This window comes from Manis pentadactyla, chromosome 13 (genome assembly GCF_030020395.1).
Source record: "Manis pentadactyla isolate mManPen7 chromosome 13, mManPen7.hap1, whole genome shotgun sequence".
Classification (NCBI taxonomy): domain Eukaryota; kingdom Metazoa; phylum Chordata; class Mammalia; order Pholidota; family Manidae; genus Manis; species Manis pentadactyla.
Window position 1 is genome coordinate 75631752 of NC_080031.1, and position 13633 is coordinate 75645384.

At 34.4% G+C, this 13633-nt stretch overlaps 1 pseudogene; it reads left to right on the plus strand.

The window, feature by feature from the left end:
• The first annotated feature begins 2593 nt into the window (after nucleotides 1–2593).
• On the plus strand, nucleotides 2594–3628 carry LOC118909476 (olfactory receptor 6P1-like; annotated as a pseudogene).
• Nucleotides 3629–13633: the final 10005 nt, after the last annotated feature.

Genomic DNA, 13633 nt, shown 5'->3' on the forward strand with positions numbered 1-13633 from the left:
GTTTAGTAGTACTGTTACCATAAAGGAAGTGCTTTAAGTACTGATCCAGAATGTGCTTTGTATGCTAGGCAGTGTGATCTTCTGGGTATGCTTGTTATGGATGAAACATTGAAGGGTGCAATCGGTATACATGAACGACAGGTGGATGCCATGGGCAGTGGCATTATAAAGCCAATTAGGAGACTATTCCTTCAGTTCCTGTAGAAACATTTCTGCTACTTCCCACACTTCCTTTGTTCTTTCTTTACTGCTAATGTGAGACTATTACGACTCTCACCCGAGGAAAATCTTCAGGGAAACATTGTGGATGTCCCACCATGAAAGGCAAGTCTCCAAGGCCCCTGGCTGAATACACAGTAGTAATTCCCACAAGGGGGATCTCAGACCGGGACTTTCTTTATATCCTGCTCAGAAGGAAAGAAAGCTCTGAAACAAAAAAAGCGGGGGTGGGGGGGTGGGGAATTCGTGTTTATCTATAACATAGATGGTCGGGGAGAGTCAATGACATAGCAGTGAAGAGATGATTTGTTTCTTCTCCTTATGGTCCAATTGAATGTAGTGTCCTTTAATATTGTAACCTTCAGAAAGGAAAGCTTAAAGAAAATTTAATAACATTCCATTCCTGAAAAATAACCAAACTGGGTACAGGCTGTGAGTATATCTGGGAGGATATAATGCATGTTTTTACTTGGGTAGAAAATAATGGAGCCATGTAATAGTACTTTTATAATTTGAATACTGCTGTAATCACATGTAATATACCTTTGGCATGACCAGTTCCCTACAAAGCTAATATACATTTAAAGAGGGTATAACCCTCTTTTTGCTAAAGGCAGAATTAGCCATAATGTCTTTAAGAAAAAGAAATGTTTTCTTTGACATGATGTTGATCTGATTGCTGCCAAAACTCTACTGCTATTATTTTCAAATTGCTGAATTTGCTTTGGTAGTGTAAGCAGAAAGAGAGCCATGCAATACCCTTTTTATAAAAGCAATGTAGAAACCTTGAAACATTAATAGTGAAGTGACAATAGGAATTGTATTATTTGTCTTATGGAATCAGGAAATGTATTTTTAAATATTATTCCCAATTCTTTCATCCAAATAGTTTTCTTAAATTGATAAATTCTGTGTGTTCGCTAGTAATAATATTTTTTAAATACTTTGAATAGTTATAAACGCTGAAAAGAAGTAAATGTTATATTATGTTAGAGTAAAAAGCAAAAGTAGCATTTTTCGTAAGTTAAAATCTGAAGGCTGATGTAGTGGGGCAAATAAAATATCTCCTGATCATGCTGATGTTACTTTAACCACATCTAGTAATTTTTATGACATATTTATCTTGAAAAATTCTCTTCTGTACCAGCAGTACACTACATTGGACCATTAATACTGGGCCATAGAACATATACATATTTTTAAATAGAATTTTATGGTTCAAAATTCCCATAAAGTTTTGCTAACAGAAAAACACATATATGAACAGAATTGTCTCTACATTTCACTCAACATATTTTTTATTGTCCTATATGAGTTATCAAGTAAGTATCTTTATGTCAGATAATTTTTTAATATTAAAATTATATTTTACATATAGAAGAAAGCTTTTATTATGAGCCCTAAGAATTTTTTTCTGCTATACTTTGCATTTATCATCTTGATACTTGGCACTAAAGCACATGTGTACCTAATTGTACCCATTGGAATCCTTTTTTCTTTAAAGACAAGATTTCTAATTATTTTTTATTGTGGTAACACAACAGAACAACAGTTTGCAATATTATAAAGTACACTTAAATATTGGAAAGTGGGTAGATCTCATGTTTTGTTCTTTCACAGTAACCAAGATATAGAAACCACCTCACTGTCTGTGAAAGTTTATTTGTTTGACCATTTCTCCTAAACGTAGGAAAAGAGATGAATGCAATGATTCTAAAAACAAACAAACCAAAGATTAGGAATGTTAATAATTATAAACAAAATATTTTCTATACAGATTTTAAATCCTACTCTGTGCTACTGTTTTCTGGAGATAGTGTTTGCTCATGTCCCAATCTCCCCCCAAACCATAATTGATGGAATAAATTAGGGATCTTGAAGATAAAATTGTAAAAAACATTCTGTGTTGATTAGCAAATAGTATGTCCTAGAATCTCCATTCTGTGAGGCATAACAACTACTCCCATGATCTTCTGGCTTCGGGAATGAGGTGTCTGCATATTTCATCACCATCCTCTAGTCTCGAGGATGTAAATTCCTCAGTGATGGGACAATAACAGAAACATGTTTTTCTTCTTGTTGTGGACACACCATTAAAATCAACCTGCTGAGTTCAAAACCTGCCCTGCCATATAAAGTGATGTAAGTGTAGGAAAATCACTCCCCCAGTTTCTTCATTTGAAGTTTTAGATTCTTTGAATATTTATTATGGAGATTTCTTTTCTAAATTGAGTGAGCTAATCTGTGTGTAAATTTTAATTTTTACTGATACTAGAAGTCTACTATCATCATTAAATAAATGATAACAAATATATCCCATTCTTGCTCATTTATTATCCAGGCTTTGTTGGTTCCAGATCAGAGAGGATGAGCTATGGAGGTGACAAACCAGACCACAGTGACTGAGTTCATTTTTCTTGGGTTTCCTGGTATTCTCTACCTGAGACTCACATTGTTTTTAATGTTCCTCACTGTGTATCTGCTGTCCCTCATGGCAAACACCCTCATCATATTCACTGTTGTGATGGAGCCCACACTCCAGACCCCTATGTACATTTTCTTAGGAAATCATTACTTCCTGGAGATCTGGTACACCACAGTCACAGTACCTAAACTGCTATCCACCTGCCTGTCACAGGGTGTCACCATCTCTGTGTCTGGCTGTATAGCCCAGTACTATTTCTTTTTCTCCATGGGAGCTACTGAGTGCATCCTCCTGGCAGTGATAGCCTGTGACCAGTACCTGGCCATCTGCAACCCTCTAAGATACTCACTGCTCATGAGTATTCCAGTGTGCCTGCAGTCAGTTCTCTGCTGCATCTTGGATTTGGGGCTTCATTTCCCCTCTTCTGCATTCCATACTTATCTCTCATCTGAACTTCTGTGGCCCCCAGAAGATCAACCATTTCTTTTGTGACTCAGACCCCATCTATAAACTCTCTTGCTCAGATACATTCTTGGTGGAGTCCTTGAGCTACACATGTAGCTCTGTTGTGATTCTCAGTTCTTTTCTTCTCACCATGCCCTCCTATGGACACATTGTGGTCACAGTAATCAGAATGTCTTCCCAGGAAGCTTGGAGAAAAGCTTCCTCCACCTGTGCCTCCCACCTCACTGTGGTCACTGTATATTATGGCACCATCATCTTTGCCTATGTCTGCCCTCCGGCCAAGTACAACTTCACCATTGGTAAAGTGGTCTCCGTGTTCTACTGTGTGCTCACCCCTTGGGAAATCCTCTCATATACACTCTGAGAAACAAAGATGTGAAGAAAGCCTTCAGAAGGTTTCTAGCACAAAAGAGATTGCTCATGCAGGGGATTGGGAGACCAACTAAAATAAGCAATTTAGAATGGAATCCCATACCACATTTGCAAACAGTAAGTATTGAAAATACATTAGTAAATTGATACCACTTATTACAGACACTTCTCTCACTTTTCATATTGATTTGTATCTTCTTGAAATAGTTATCCTATAATTAATGTATTTAAGAATGTTTTAGCTTAATGCCAAAGTTACAAGTTTCCAGTCCATAAACCATTCAGAATAGGAAAAAAGGCTGGTTTAGTGCCATATAATATTTCAGTTAAATGTTCTAATAATATGTACCTTAACAGTAACTATGGGTCAAAAATTGTCCCTGTTAAAGGGAGAAATGTTTTAATTCCATCTGGTTAATGGATTAATATAAATTTGTCGCTATGTACATTAAAAAACACATGATGATTCAGTATTATCCCAAGACATTGATGTAGATTTAATTATGAACATAAACATAAAAATTAAATTAGAAACTAGAAATTACTCTCTAAATACCATTTTTATGAGTAATACAACTGAATTTGAAAATATTAGCAAATGTAACAAGATCAATAATTTGAGGGGGAGAAAATGGGAAAAGTTTGAACTGGACAGTACAAGAACTGGATATCTAACAAGGAAAAGCAAGTATCGACTCTCTTAGATTTTAATACAATCGTCAAAGACACACTCATTTTACTATATACTAATTCAATTCAGACTAATAGGCAAAAAAAAGGATAGACAACTACTTTTCCTTTATTGTGTAACATTCTCCCATGTGAATAAAGAAGTTCTATAATTTCAGTACAGTTAAGAATCTACAGGGATTGTAAAAGTGATGGAAGAAAAGGTATCATCAAAGCTTTTTTAAGTATGAATTTTCCACTAGATTGCCTCACCAAGTCTCCCTATTCAAAGTATGGCCACTTGATGAACACAGTCAGGATAATCTAGAAGGTTTAGAGAATGAGAATTTACATAGTTACAAGATACCCAGTTGATTAGTTTGATATGCATATTAAATCATGAAAAGAAAACACTATTTTAAACACCCAAGATTCTAAACAATTAAAATTTAAAGGGAAGAGAATATAAAGAAATCAGAGAACAGACTGGTGGGTGTCATAGTGGAGGGGGATAGGTGAATGGATAAAATATGTGAAAGGGGAAAATTTAGTGGGAAAAATTTGGTATCTTCATCTGGCTGATGCTTACATGATTGTATATGCATATCAAAATTCATCAAGCTGTACACTAAAATTTGGGAATTTTATTGCAATACCACAAAAAATTTAATGATAAAACAAAGAACTTGCTGCATATGCCAATGTTTAAATATGTCTTTGCTTAAATCTGAACTCTTATTTTCTGGTGTAAAATAGAATTGCATTTTTTTCTGAATGCCTAATTAGTTTTCATTTCTAAACCAGTATGCATGCATGGAAACTTGTCAAAATTACATTTACATGTAAATGTGAGTCATAATCAACAGTTTTTGCTAAATCTTTCATTTCTATCAGCGTTTGAAAGATTATATATAGACTTTCACAACATGAGCAAAACATTCTGTATCAGTCCAGTTACTTCTGTATGCCATCGCACTGCAGGGGAGGGAAAAAAAGGCTTTCATCCTTTTTGGGTATTGTGCATGAGCCTAAGTATTAAGCAGTCACTAGACAGATTAACAGGAAAATGGCATGTTAGCTGTATTTAATATTTTCATGTCCACATAGAAATTTTCTAAAGGTATATGGAGGCCCGGAGAAGCAAGTGGAATCAAAAGGTCAAATGCATTTTAAAAAAATATTTCACTAATTCATTTTTACTGAAGTATAAATGACATGCAATATTTTATTGGTTTCAATTACACAGTATAGTGATTCAATAGCTCTACATAGCATTAAATGCTCACCCAACTAGTAAAGTTGTTATGTCATCATGTTACAGTTACTGACTGCATTATACATGCTGCATTTTCATTTCCATGACTAATTTTGTGCCTCTTTACCCACTTCACCTATTTCACTGACCCACCCTGACCACTTCCCCACAATAACCACCAGTCACCACTGTGTCAATGAGACTACTGCTGTTTTGCTCATTTTTTTTAGATTCCACATATTAGTGAAATCATATGTAATTTATCTTTCTCTCCCTTACTTATTTCACTTAGAATAATACCTTCAAGGTCTTTCCATGTCCATGAAAATAGCAGGTATTTTCTCTGTTTTATGGCTGAGTAATATTCCACTGTGTTTATGGGCTGCATCATTATCCACTCATCTATTGATGGACACTGACTGTTCCCACATCTTGGCTACTGCAGTTAATCTGGCAATAAACATAGGGGTGCATATATTTTTGAATCATAGGGTTTTGTTTTCTTCAGGTAAATTCCTAGAAGTAAAAAATAAGGGGTCATAAAGTACTTCTATTTTTAGTGTTTTGAGGAACCTCCATACAGCTTTCCACAGTACCTGCACCAATTTACATTCCCACCTAAAGTGCAGGAGGGGTTCAATTTATGCACATCCTTGCCAACACTTGTTATTTCTTGCCTTTTGAAGAGTGACTATTCTGACTGGTGGGTGATGATAACTCATTGTGGATTTGATTGGCATGAACAGACATTGTCAAAGAAGAAATCCAGATGGCGAACAGGCACATGAAAATATACTCCAATTCGATAACCATCAAAATTTTATGCTCTTTGAAAGGCAATGGTAGGAGCATGAACTGAGTAGCTAACAATTGTATAAAACAATTGCAAAACATGTAGTCAACAGAGTATATTAGAATAAATATCTAAACTCAATAATGAAGCAAAAATAAAAATTCAATTAAGACATAAAAAATACATGAAGAGCTATTTCACTGAAGCTGTAGACATGGCAATAAGGAATTGATAAAAACATTTACATTAATTACCCAATAAGAAAATGCAAATTAGATTCACAATGTGTTGATTTCAGAGCTTCTCATAGATAGTGCTATTGATATTTTGGTTGTATAATTCTTCACTGTGGAGGGCATGTCCAGTATATTCTAGGATGTTTAGCACCATTCCATCCTCTATCTACTTAGATTCTAGTAGTCCTTCTCTCCCTTCAGTCATGAAAATGAAAAATCTCTTCTGTCCTTGTGAAATGTACCCTGGGGATAAAATTATCCCCTAAAGCCATCACGGAGACCCACTGATGTAGATCCTACTACTGTAAATGACCAATGAGATAATCATACATGCCACAAGTAGGTATTAAGAAGAAGACATATTCAGTCCTCAGACAATTAATAACCCTCCATATGAAGTACCAAAGGAGGCATTTAAAACAACTTTAGTTTTCTGCTGATTAAGCTAAATGTATTGCTTACTGAAGAAAAGCTGCACTTGTAAGTCACAATCTCTGATCACAGCAGAGACCTGAATATATAGAGATTGCACGGCAGCCTTGTATCCTAGATGGCAGGTTATAGAAGCATAAACTTTTAAAATATCAGTTAACCCTTAGTGAAGAAAATATATTTTCATGGACTGCTTATTGGCTGTGTTTGGTCAATCAGCATATTGCATATGCAGTCCGATTTTATAGTGGCCCCAAAGTTACTTGCACTTTTAAAAATTCAAATAGTTTTAATGAATGGCATTATTAAACTGTTTATTGGTTTACCCAATATACAAAAATGTTACAGAATTTCCATCTGTGATCACTTTAATGTCTAAACTGTATATAAACCCCATTCCTATTTTGAATTCAAATAATTATCATTTCTTCTTCATTTTTGATGTCGACCATTTTATGACATGCCTTTAGTACTAAAATAATCAAATGCAAAGATATCACTTTGTGATATCACTAAACATCTATCAGACCTGTTAAAATAAAAAGAATGTCAGTCCCCAGTACTGGCAATGCTTCAGAGTTACCTAGTAACTCACATGTTGCTGATGTGAAAATAAAATGGGACAGTCAACCTGGAGAGTAGTTTGGCAAGTCCTTAAAATAAACAAGTAGCTATCACACAATCCAGCAATTTCACCTGGGACATTTACCCCAGAGAAATTACTTTTGTTCACAGAAAAATCTCTTCAAGAAGATTTACTGGAGCTTTATTTGTAACAGCCAAAATCTGGGAAGAGTTCGTTTGCCCTGGTACAGGTAAATAATTAAAATAAAATACAATGATACATGAATAATATGAAATACTCCACAATACAAAACAACAAACTGTCAATGCATGCAATAACCTGGGTTGATCAGGGGCATTATGCAGAGTAGAAAAAGGCCAGTCTCAAAAATTTATGTGTTATATGATCCCATTTATTAAACATTCCTAAAATGACAAAATTGTAGATACATAGAAGATGTTAGTGTTAGCCAGGATGTAGGTGGTGGTGTAGCTATTAAATGGCAACATGAAGAATCCTTGTGGCTTGGGAATGTTCTGCATCTTCAATGTCAACATCTTGGTTGTGATACTGCACTACAGATTTGTTAAATGTTATTTGATGTGCAAAAAGGGTATGTGATATTACATAAATGTACAAATTCATGTGAATCTACAACCTTAAAAATTTTTAATGAATTAAATAGAAAAATTATCAAAATATTTGATTTCGTTATAAATCCCTTGTATCTTAGATACTATTTAACTGCCTTTCATATATGTTATATCAGTTTAGCATTCAAACTGCAGGCATGAGACTAGCTTTAGACAGATACTTGGGATGGTTATTATCAGTCCCTTAAATTGTTATGCTGAGTGAAAACCGTTTTGTTTGCTTTGAAATTAATTAATTGTAACTAGAAAAAAATACTTATGTTTTTGTATATGTAAATTTACTCAGAAAAATTAAAAATCCCCCAATTTGATTTCAAGTATTGTTAAAAATCTTGCATTTTCAGCTCTGCCTTTGAGCTCTTGGATTTACACTTCATGATCATGGTTCTGCCCTCTGGGCTCCACCAAGGTTCATACTAGTTTTTCTGAAATGTTGGTAAACAACGGAAAATGAGTATTTCTACCATCCTGCTTACAGTGAGCATAATTTGCATATGTATAAATTTCATGTCCCTCCAGGATACTCTTTCTCTTTTTCAGTTCAAGCTCAGCAGGCAGTTTTTCCTGATTCAAAATTGTCAAGAACAAATGAAGTTTGTATAAATTTCAGGGATATTCATTCCACTGCACAAAAGCCAAATTGATATAAAATTGATACACAAAGAATTGCTATAATTCCTTCTGTATTTTTGGTTTTGTTGAAATGGCTGAGGAACAAGTTCTCAAATACCCTACATGGCCTCTAGTTTGAAAAGATTTGTGAGGAGTATCTTCCTCTCTTGTGACTAAATACTCTGTTTCTATCTTCCCAAGCTTTCAGAAGAATGTAGTAAAGCCATCCAGTAAGTCTTTTTTTCTGTGCAATGCTTTCAGCAGACATTTCAGAATTTTCGCTTCTTTTTCTTTGTCTGGGTATAGAACAGCATGACCATTTCTCATGTAATCAAATTCTAGTTCTTTTATTAAACATTAATTCTCTCATTTTATGACTTCTTCAGTTTATTATAAGCAAAGAGGATCCTAGGTGCAGGTCCGACACATTGCTTGGAAATATCTTCAGTGAAATATCCAAGTTACATGTCAGAGTCCTGCTTCCCACAAAACTGTAGAACACAATTTAACTGAGATTTATGTGACTGCATAACACGGAGACCACTAACTCCAGGACCCAATAACATATTCCACTTCCACCTAAACTCACCTAGAAGCAGTGTCACAGTTGGATTTCTGGCATCAGTCTGCCAACATTACATTTATTAGGTTTTCCCCAAGGTGATTTAGGAGTTTTCTATAATGCTGTCCCTTCTTTCTGTTAAAAACAAAGATTGGTGTCTTGGTGATAGCAACAGTTTCATGAGTTTGTATACATGCCAAAATTTATCAGGCTATATGCTAATATTTGAGGATTTTATTTTATGTACCTCAATATAAATAAATAAATGACAGAATTTAAAAATATATAGGTCTTCGTAATTCATATACACTCAACAGCAAATTTCAAGCTCAATTTCTACATGCTGTGAAATAAAAGCAGTAGTGTTTCTACCCTCCATAAACCATCCTTTAATGTAAATTATTGCTTTGTATCTGTCATTTGACTCCTCATCCAAAGCAAAACATGAATTTTTAAACAAATCAATGTTAAAAGTTAAGTTTTCTAAAAAGTGAGTGTAACATCACCCTACACAAAATTTTGAAAACAAGCCAGATCCTGCTTGAAAATCTTCAGGATATAGACCTGTTTCCCAAGCACCCTAAATATGCAACCTCATAAATTAGGATTACAAATTTTTGAAATCCTTAAAGTGAAACTCATGTAATATTGGACTAATACATATTGGGAGATCTGAAGCAATTAAGAGGTTCTCTGATAAACAATGTATAGGTGCTTTTTTAAAATTTTGGTATAATTAATCTACAATTACATGAAGAACATTATGTTTACTAGGCTTCCCCCTTCACTAAGTACCCCCATATACCCCTTTACAGTCACTGCCCATCTGCATAGTAATATGTTGTAAAATCACTACTGGTCTTCTCTGTGTTGCGCAGCCCTCCCCGTGACCCCCACGCACTATACATGCTAATCATAATGCCCTCTTTCTTTTTCCCCGCCCTTATCCCTGCCTTCCCTCTCATCCTCCCCATTCCCTTTCCCTTTGGTAACTGTTAGTCCATTCTTGGGTTCTGTGATTCTGCTGCTGTTTTGTTCCTTCAGTTTTCCTTTGTTCTTATACTCCACATATGAGCAAAATCATTTGGTACTTGTCTTTCTCCACCTGGCTTATTTCACTGAGCATAACACCCTCTAGCTCCATCTATGCTGTTGTGAATGGTAGGATCTGTTTTTTTCTTATGGCTGAGTAATATTACACTGTGTATATGTATCACATCTTCTTTACAATGCATAGGTGCTTTAAAAAAAAGTTTTGATTATCCTATAATTTAATTTTAAATTTCAGGATATTGAAATATAAAACACAGTTATTTATACACCAACATTTATATTATTTTACATATAGTATAGAAATAATACATTTCCCTGTCTCATATTTTGTATTTATGTGTAAGACTTACACAATTATGTTTGTAAAGTGCACCATTGTTAGACTCATGATCAGTTTAATGAATATATTTAAACATTCCTACAATGCATGAACTTCCTTTTGCACAGAGTTACTGTACTTCCACTATTTTGATATTGAAACAATTTAGAGTTCTAGAATAAAATTCATTTAAGTGACTAATTCTTTATTTATAGTTTTGTTTATGACAACAATTCTTAATCATTTAATCTTTACCCCTATGGAATGACTTTATCCCCCATAGAATATTAGGCAATGTGTTTTGAATTTATTATTATTATTATTTTGTAATTTGAAAAATTTTGGAATAGACAGTAAAATAACTTTTTCATTCATTTGAATTTAAATATAGTTGATACACAATATTATCTTGGTTTTAGATAAACAGATTAGTGAATCAACAATTATATAAATAAATGTTCTCCATAGTTAAGTATAGTTACTATTGGTCACCGTACAAACATATTACAATATTTTGAGCTTATTACTTATGATATACCTCCATCCCTGTAACTAAATTATTTTATAATTTAAATTTTGTACCCATATATCCCCTTCATCTGTTTTTTAAATCCTGGTGGAGGAACTGGTAACATACCCCATAGAAGCTGTTCTGATACCTGCCAGAGTGTGGGTGCTGAGCCCCAAAGCCGTAGCCCACACTAAGGGGCATAAGTGGGAAATAATCTTTGTTGCACTGGTCACCAGAATTTCAACTAAATTGGTGCCAAAACATCACCTAAACTTCATTGGCTGACAGGATGTCCTCCTGTTTCCCAATGCAGGTAAAGCAACCCCTGCACTCACCAGCACCGCATAAACATTACCTTTGCTCTGTATGCTTGTCAAGAGTTGGTGCTTTCAGACTTTATATTTTCAATCTACTGATGTGCAGTGAGACCTCACTGAGATTTACTTTTAATTTTCCTTCAATATAAATAGTTTACAACACACACTCATGTGTTAATGACATATTTGTGCTTCCTCTTCTCTGGAATTCCTTTTTGGGCTTTGTGAGTGGCACTTACTTGCCTTGATTTCTAATGTGCATCTTGGGACTCACCTGGTGGCCCTTGAGAAAAAAATATTAATTGGAATGAAATTCTATTCAGGGGTATGGTTTCCACTGTGTGAATTTGGTGAGTTTTTCCCAGCTCTTCTCCCTTCTCCTCCTGCACCTTCTCTGAGGCCCTCTCTTACTCATTTTCTTCCTTTTAAAATGATATCCTACTTTGAGGGTGTGAAGACATATTCCAAAATATTGTAATATTGGTTTTCATATTTCATTATTTAATTTATTAGAATTGATGAGAGTAGATCAGGAAAAAGGAATTAAATTCACTTTGTCCAGTATTAGTTACTCAGTTTTCCTGGAACAAACTATTGAGGTACACATATTGTTCACAGAACCATAGTGTTCCTGCCATTTGTTGAATTTCCTTTTATGCAAAACTCTGTAACTGTGCTCTGCCCTATTGTAGTATTTGCCTATTATGCTCCCAAATCACACTACTCAATTATTATGGTTTTATTTCAAGACCAGATAATCCAGTTCTTGTAACCTTTTATTCCTTAGAATTATTTAGACTATTTGAGTGTAATTGTTTACATTATTTTAGAGCACATGACATTTTCTACAGAAAAAAACATATTAACAAGATTTAAAAATTAGGTTTTATGGGATAAATAAGTATAATTGACATATTTATAATACTGAGTGTTATAATCCATGAGTATAGTCTATTTCACCATTTAGTTTTTAAATATCTTCCAATAAATTTAAAAATGTCTCCAGAGTTGTCATTATATATTTGTAATATGTGTGCTGCATATTGTCATGTTATTTTCAATTGTGTTCTTTAAAATGCCATATTATTTGTGGTTCTTACCTTTTGTAGAAATACTTGATAAATTTCCTACCATTATTCTCTTCAGAGTACTCTTTACATTAAAATAAAAATACTATAACTTATTAGTTGCCATGACATACTATAGCTTAAAAGTTGTCTTTTTCCTCTTATCTCAGACTGCCAATACCACCCAGTTATGTAACTAGCCTGATACAGTCATTGCATTCGAGAGAGAATTTGAAAACTTTTTCAGTCTGAGTTATCCTTCAGAAAGTGGCTTTCTGTCCAAATGCACACATGGATAGTGTGAGAACAAGGAATAATGATAAGACTTGTGATGCTGTGAAACTCCGGGTGAGGGATCCAATCCCCTTTTTGTTGAAGTAGAAAATGTCCTGTATGTAGTGAAGGGCAATTCCTGCTTCTAGAGACTTCTCAGCACACTTTGCAGGATTTCCTCTGGATTTTTCTGACTGTAGTGACATTGTGTACTGGAGAAATAGAAACTTCAATATTTTAAATTGAGTATAGCAGATATACAAAATTATATTGGCTTCAGGTATACAATGCAGTGATTTGGCAATTATACTCTGCCCAGTAGGTATAATTGCCATATGTCACCATGCAAATATATTAAAATATTGTCGACAATATTCCATACACTGGACTTCCATCGCCATGACTAATTTACCTTATCATTGGAATTTTGTACTTCTTTATCCCCCTCACCTATTTCACCCATCTCCCCACCACTCCTTTCTATGGCATACAGCAGGCTGTTCTCTGTATTTGTGAGGCTATTTCTGAAACTTGAATTTTGAGTGCTCATGTCCTAGAATTTCCTTGTAGCTTGTTAACCGCCCCTTCATTTTTCTTCTTTCCAAATTGGTGGCTCTTAAGAACATTTATAATGTTGACAAAAGGCCTTTTTTCCTAATAACTGCTTTTAATGTGTAATACTTAAAATCTGAATGGTAATCACATTACTGGCTGTGTCTCCTGTGCAAAGATGTATTCCAGTCAATCTGGGTGAGAAGGAATGCCACTCCATGCCAGAATTACTTTTCTGTTTGCTTGCTTTCCTTTAATAAGTCATTCTAAAATATCTACTTTT